This window comes from Apium graveolens, chromosome 9, assembly GCF_009905375.1.
Source record: "Apium graveolens cultivar Ventura chromosome 9, ASM990537v1, whole genome shotgun sequence".
NCBI classification, from domain to species: domain Eukaryota; kingdom Viridiplantae; phylum Streptophyta; class Magnoliopsida; order Apiales; family Apiaceae; genus Apium; species Apium graveolens.
In genome coordinates this window covers 30828023-30835506 of record NC_133655.1, presented here as the reverse complement: position 1 = coordinate 30835506, position 7484 = coordinate 30828023, and the positions used below count along the sequence as shown (strand labels likewise).

At 34.8% G+C, this 7484-nt stretch overlaps 1 non-coding gene across 1 annotated transcript; it reads right to left on the bottom strand.

Annotated features, from left to right (window-relative positions):
- Positions 1-5378: 5378 nt before the first annotated feature.
- On the bottom strand, positions 5379-5485 carry LOC141688611 (small nucleolar RNA R71). Its single transcript, XR_012562045.1, has one exon. It is a non-coding gene; the product is annotated as a small nucleolar RNA R71 (small nucleolar RNA).
- Positions 5486-7484: the final 1999 nt, after the last annotated feature.

Genomic DNA, 7484 nt, shown 5'->3' with positions numbered 1-7484 from the left:
GTTGAAAAGAGTCCCGATAAGGATATAAATCCTTGGAGATTAGCCTCAAGGGGACCTAAAAGGATAAGGAATCAGTTTCCTACTACCTAGGACTCCAAAGTCCATTCTAATTATGAGACTTGCCCACCAAGTCTCCTACACCAAGTCCAATTCAAGGACTCCCAACATCTATATAAGGGGTCTCAACCCCACCAATCAGAACTACGTTTTTTGGCTTGATTCTCTAATTCACAGAGATACGTAGGCATCTCGTAAAGGCAGATTGAGTCACGAAACACGAGAGCAGCCATTAAAGGCCTTGAGCTCCCGAATCTTAGTATTAAATACAGCAAGTAATAACCTTGGTTTTTTATCCATAACAGGTTTATACCTTTATTGGTATCTTGGGAGGTTCTTGTCTTTATGGTTGAACCTTGGGAGGGATTTATTGTGCTTAAGAATCCTAAATCATTCCATGAAAATCAAGAAAACAAAAATAGATTTTTGGAGTTACTATTCACCACCAATTTTGATCAAGGATTTGACTATACTATACTAATCCATTGGCCATGAAATTTTGAACTTAACTTTTAAATGATATGAGGAAGCTTTGGTTAATATTTTCTGATTTTTGAATATGTAGATTATGAGATATAAATTTTTCTTTCCATGGTATTCTTGAAAATCAGCATTGAATTTTTGGAGAGAGAGAGAGAATTGCCTTGCTTGCTTCTTGGAAATGTGGTGGAAATAGGCTTATTATGAATATAGAAAGTGTGTAGGAAAAGATGCATCCTATTTTCAAAGGCTAGGCTTAGCTAGGTGTCTCATTTGTCAAAACTTGCATGATAAGCTCCTTGAATTAATGTTTATTGAAATTTGTTATTTATTTATTTTATAACTAGCTTCCTAATTTTTTACTTATTAGATAAATTTATAAATACTTAATTTTCCTAGGTTATAACTTGATTCCTTGCCATCCTACATTATCTCGCATTCAGTCATGTACGTTTAAATAAATTCCCGTAAATGCTACGTCGAATAATTCCGCTTATCATAAATCATTACCATTTCCAGTGCTCGTACTTGGTTATGAGTTATGAAATTATAATTCTCAAAATTTTCTTGGTCATAGTATAATTCTCTTATTCCTCGATGGCTCGTAAAATAATGTCATTTGGACTATTGGTTTCTTCGAAAACTCACGACTTTTTCATACACTCATTTAATAAGTATAATCACAATATGAACTCGGAAACTTAAATTAAAACTCGTATATGGTGTGGTCGCAAAAGTTTTTTTTCCGCAAGACTACTATTTATAAAGGTCTTTTACCGATGTCAAAAATTCGGGTTTTTACAGTGCCTATGAGTGTTGTTTGCAAGTTCTATACGAACGCGAAGGCGGATAAGAATGAGTTATATGCGAACGTGAAGGCGGATAAGAATGTGAACGAGTATGTTACTTTTCCTGCCTCACACATGAATAGGTTTTCTCGTGCTTGGAACTCTTTTATCTGTGCGAACATCATGTCTTCTTTTCATGTATACGATGTGATTATGGATCGTGCAAAGTTGTTGTGGGGGATATTGTAGGGTTATTATGTGGATCTTGGCTCCATTATTTATCAGGGTATTCTGAGATTTCTGCGTGGGAGCACTACGGGGTCTATCCATTATGCGTCGATTGTGACGAAGCTTTGTGTGGTGGTGGGAGTTCATTGGCCCGAACACGAACAACTTCAGTTACCGAGTGCCGATATTGACAGTTCGACGATAGCGGTGATGCAGGAGTGGTTTAGTGGGAAGGTTGATGAGAAGGGCCCTGGGTACACATATGATCACTTGCCAGGTGTCCAGCCAGCTGATCAGGCATATGCTGGTGGTTCTTCTCAGGCACGCAGAGCGGCATGAGGACATCAGATGGGTAAGGCCGGTTCTTCACAACAGCACCAGCTTAAGGAGGTAGAGGATAGTGCTGGTTTGGGTTCAACGCTATTTAGGCGCTTGGCGAGGCAGATGGATGCGATGTATGATATCAATAACAAGTTTGCACAGTATCTTACCCAGGCATTGGGGACAACTTTTAGAGCCACGAGGTTGACATTCAGTGGCCAGGTTTTGGAGAGGATTTCGTGTACCCACCTCCTGACACTCCACCCGCGGAGGGTGATGACCATCCTGATTCCGAGTAGGTATGCCTTTATTCCTTACTATTGCCTTCACTGAGGACAGTGATAATTTTAAGTTTGGGGGTGGTAGTTAAGGAATATGTTTGTGTGAGTCCATATAGATGCATATTCATGATAGTTTAGTTCATATAGTTTGCATATTTGTCTTGTAGTTTTTTTATTTTTTTTATGTTGTATGTTAGTATGTTGCATATAGTCGCATTTGCATTTTATCATGATCCCTAAAGTTTGCTTTTCCAATTAATTTGTGATATTGATTTGAGTGTAGTGATGTCGTATAAAGGAATGTTAAGTTTTAGAGAATTGATTTGCATGCTAGAAATAAAAAAAAATCACTAAGTTTTATAGGTTGCTTGAGTGCTAGATCATAATCATGGTTTATTTGTTTGTCGAGGTTTAATCACTTGATTATGTTTATAATTTAGGATATTCTCTTAGTGGCGTAATAACATGGATTTTTAAATTGTAAAAAAAAATTAGATTTCATTGCTAGTTGTGGCTAGGTGTCAAATGGCTAGTAGCCGGCTCATTCAGAAATTGTTGAAAAAGAAAAGAAAAAAAAGAAAAAAATATGTGTTATGCATAATTGATCACGAGTGAGCTTTTTTAATACTCGAGTTATTAAGTTCTAGGGGACTTTGTTCCTAGTGACCTAAGGCTTTTATAGTCTGGGATCCGCTAACCTAACGCTCGCTACATGGGTATTATTGCATAAGTCTTTTGTGGACCTCACTCATTGCACTATCAAATAAGCATATTTGTGTTTGTTATGTGTTATAAATAAAAGTAGGAATCCTTTTATAACTCTGATAAAATTGAAGTGTTGTTAGTCATTTTGAGTTTATAGTTTATTCTATTTATAACCTTGTGATTGCCTTGATGAGTGGTGAGTAATGATTATTGATCTAGTTGCGAGAGTATATCTGTTAATCATTTGCATACACACATGTTTCTGGCTTGTGAGTTGATTTGGGGAATTTGATTGAACTTTGTGCGAATAATTGCATTTGTTGAAATGTTGCTCATTGATTGGTTTAGTTATGCTATGGGGATCATTACATTCATGTTAGTTACATTCATGCATTTTTATTTCTTGTTTTTGAGTCTGTTATGCTTGAGGACAAGCATCGATTCAAGTTTGAGGGTGTGGTAAGTGGCATCTATTTCCACTTAGAATGCTTCGTAAAGGCTCGAATTGGTGTTTTGTACTCAAGTTATTTGTGTATTTGATGTGTTTTTGTAGTGTTTTGCATTTCAGGGCATAATCGGATGAAGGAAAGGTTTTTACATTATTTTTATGCTAGAAGAGTGTTAGGATGGAGCCTTGGTTAAATGCGTGAAGAAACTAGCAAAAGAAAGAAAGAGAATCAAGTTTTGGCAGAAGCATATGGCGGCCACGCCCAAGTCCAGAGCGGCCGCACTCAGATCACAGAATGTTAGGGCGGCCGCGCCGCTTCATAGAGCGGCCACACCAAGTTGAATTCTAAGAATCCTAGTTCTCTTCTGAGACTGATTTTCTGGACTTCTATTCGAGTTGGGCTACTATATAAAGACTCTTTTAAGATGTTTTTCATAACGGAGACTAAGCAGAAGACGACGAGAAGACCTAGGAGCACAAATACAAAGAAGGAGAAGAAAAGCTTATTTTTACTTGTGATTCTTTACTAAGTTGTAATCTTGGATGCTTATTTTCTTGTTTGTTGAACCTATTACTCTTGTTAACGTACTTGATATATTTATTCAGTTTATAAAGACTTAGTTTATTATACCATGCTTTTATCGGAACCCATAGTGCTGATGAGTTCGGTTATGAACTAATCGTTATCGTGGGGTTTCAACAGATATATTATGGATTTCTATAGTTAATTTGTTTCGATATCTTAGTGTGTGGTGATTGTATGATATCCTAGTATTGGTTGGGCTTATTCATCTTATGAGCGTCGCGAACTTATAAGATAGCGTGTTAATCTCTATAGAAGTGACAATGAATTTAGAGGTTTAGAACTTGCCATGCTAGCAAAGGTTCATGTATTTATTATGCATGATTCGTAGGTAATTTTAACCATCATACTTGCCCTATGTAGTCATGATAGATAACTTGCACATTAAACCTTTATGTTGTCAAATTCTATAGACATATAGGGTCTCAATATAATTGGTGTCTATTCGTATTCTATCTCTTTTGTGGATGTCTGGTAGTAGGGTATTCGTACAATGAAAGTTGGCGTTTACTCGTTTCGTGTTATCTGATTAGTTGTCATCACCATTGCATGCTAAGGTTAAAAACAATGACTTTGAATGAAGTAGTAATAAAGTTAGAAACCCATGTTTATCTCATATAAGTAATTCAGCCTCAATTCTCTTAGTTAAAGTTAGTTAGTATAATCTCTTAGTTAAAAAAACCCAATATGTTACTTGTCTTAGCATTGAATGATAGCCATATCATTGTTGCATAAGTGCATAAATTAGACTTAATCTAAACTAGTCTCTGCGGGAACGAACTAGAAAGAATTCTATATTACTTACAAACGCGGATAATTGCTTGTAATTTTAATGCGTGTTTTCGTCCTAATAAGTTTCTGGCGCCGCTGCCGGGGACTCGGTGTTAATTTTTAGTTTATATGCTTGGCATCAGTGGTCGTTAAAGTTTACTGACTCGGATATTTTACTTACTTGTTGCTTGTTTGTGTTTCAGGTACTCTGGAGAGCGTGTATGCTAACGCGTTCTCGATCTCGCAAGAGAACACTGGATAAAGCGGAGGAAGTAGTTGAAGAAGTTTTTGTTGAGGAGAAAGTTGAAGAAGAAGTTGTTATTGCAATAGGAGAACCAGCAGCGAATCTGAAGGCTTTGATGGATTATTCTCAACCGAAGATCAATGATATTCAGTCTAGCATTGTCAGACCATCCATCATGGCTAACACTTTTGAAATCAAGGCTAGCATGCTTCAGATGATACATAATTCAGTTCAGTTTGGGGGTTCACCTATAGAAAATCCCAACAACCACATCAGAGATTTTATCGAGATCTGCGACACTTTCAAGTTCAATGGAGTTTCTGAAGATGCTATAAAGCTAAGGCTTTTCCCGTTCTCTCTGAGGGATAAAGCTAAGTACTGGTCACATTCTCTACCAGCAGGTTCAATCACTAAATACGAAGATCTTGCTCAAAAGTTTCTTACTAAATTCTTCCTTATGGCAAAAACATATGCAATCAGAAACGCTCTTACTCAATTTGCGCAACAATCGGGAGAGTCTTTATGTGAAGCTTGGGATCGTTATAAGGAGATGCTTAGGAAGTGTCCTCATCATGGGATGCCTGACTGGATGATTATCAACTGCTTTTATAATGGCTTGGGAGCATAGTCTAGACCCATGCTTGATGCAGTATCAGGTGGAGCCTTATTTGTAATATCCAGGATATCGCGTGTAATTATTTTTATCAATAAATGATTATTATGTGATTATTATGTGAATTTTGGGGAATTATTTGTTTATTGATAATAATATTTTGATGTATGTATGTGATTAAATGTGAGTATGTTAATTTTAATATGTCCAGAATAAAATATAGATAATTAAGGTATTTTTCTAGTAATTTTTGGAGTGTTATATGACTTTATATTAATTATGGATTTATTAATTATTTTCTGATTAATTACAAAATTATTTTATAAAGCCGGGAATCATCCAGCCTCAACCGTTTTTACGTTTTTACAACCCGAAACTCATCCGAAAACTCCTTCCTAACCTAATCTGGTAAATCCGGACATTTTCCGTGTTTTGGCTTTTTCGATCCGGATTACGGTTTGGCCCGTACGCGTCCCGGCGTGCAATTTTCGATTCGATAATTATTTCTATATATCAACAAAACCCGTATTCTCGAAATACGTGATAATATTACATTATTTTCGTATAAAGTGTTTTATAAAAAGCCCTGTTGGGATAATTATCCAATACGGGTATTAAATCTGAACGTTTTTGCAGTTACTTAGTGGCTAAGTAACTAATTTAATGATCCAACATGATCCAATATTCTATAAATATAAATAGCCCTTTTATTATTTCATTTTTGTCGTATAGTCACAATGAGTCAGTCAAAAGCAGTAATTTACAGAGAAAAACCCTAAAAGCGTTATGTCCTTGAAAATCAAACCCACGAACGAAGGCGTTATCGAACTCCGATTCAAGCGTGCAATATATCAAATCGAAACTCTCGAAATTACCTTTCTAAATCAATCATCTATTCAAGTGCAGAAATCAAGGTTTTCTTCTTATTTATTTATTTAATTTTGAATTTATTAAAGATTAAATTATAAAAATTTGTTCTTGATGTTGTTGATATGATTTCATGATTCCATCATGTAGATAATATTTTTCTGGTCAATTTGGTATATTATATATCAAAAATAGGATTTAATAACATATAGAAAAGGGTGTTTGATTCTCAGAAATGAAATTAGGGTTTTAATACTTTGAATGTTCTAAATCAAAAATTGGGGGTTTTATTTTTAATGAATCTGAGATTGATTAGATAATACCATCTTGTAAATCGTTTAAAAATGAATCAACTCATGTATATATCTGCTATATTTGGACGCCTAGATTGAGTCGTCGGATTTCAATTTTATCGTCGGTTTTGGCATATCTGCTATATCTGCTAGAAGGGTGTTCAGTATATTTGGCATGAAAAACTGAATGGAAGAAGCCGTTCTGATGGTATTGGAAGTTGGCCGGAACCGGAAAAGCCGCCGTATCTTTTCCAGATTCCGGCCGGCGTTCGACCCGGTGCGGCGGGTTATTAGACCCGTTTGTTAATTTGGAAAAACCCAGGTTTTGATCTGTCAGCCCTAATTCTTTTTCCAGAAAACTGTTTATGCCATTTTTAATTTAAAAATAATTCAAAACTTTTACTTTTAATTTCTAGAATCCATATTTAATTTCCCGAAACTCATTTTAATGATTTAAAAAAAATTCATAAATAAATCTGAATTATTAACTAATTAATTTTAGTTGATAATTATTTATTTAATTAGTCAATTAATTTAAATATTAATTGATTAATTAATATAATTTGTTATTAATTAATTTTAATTGATTATTTAATTGGATTTAATCATTTATTTGAATTTAAAAATTCCGAAAAATAGTTTCGAGTTTTAAAATATTATTTAAAATTATTTTCAAGGCACGATAATTATTATAAAATTATTTTTAAGTCAAATTCGGGTATTCGAACCCTGTTATTTTATAATAAAATGATTCGGAGTCCCGTTTAAATTCCGAAAAATGTTCAAAAATTCGTATTAAATACCT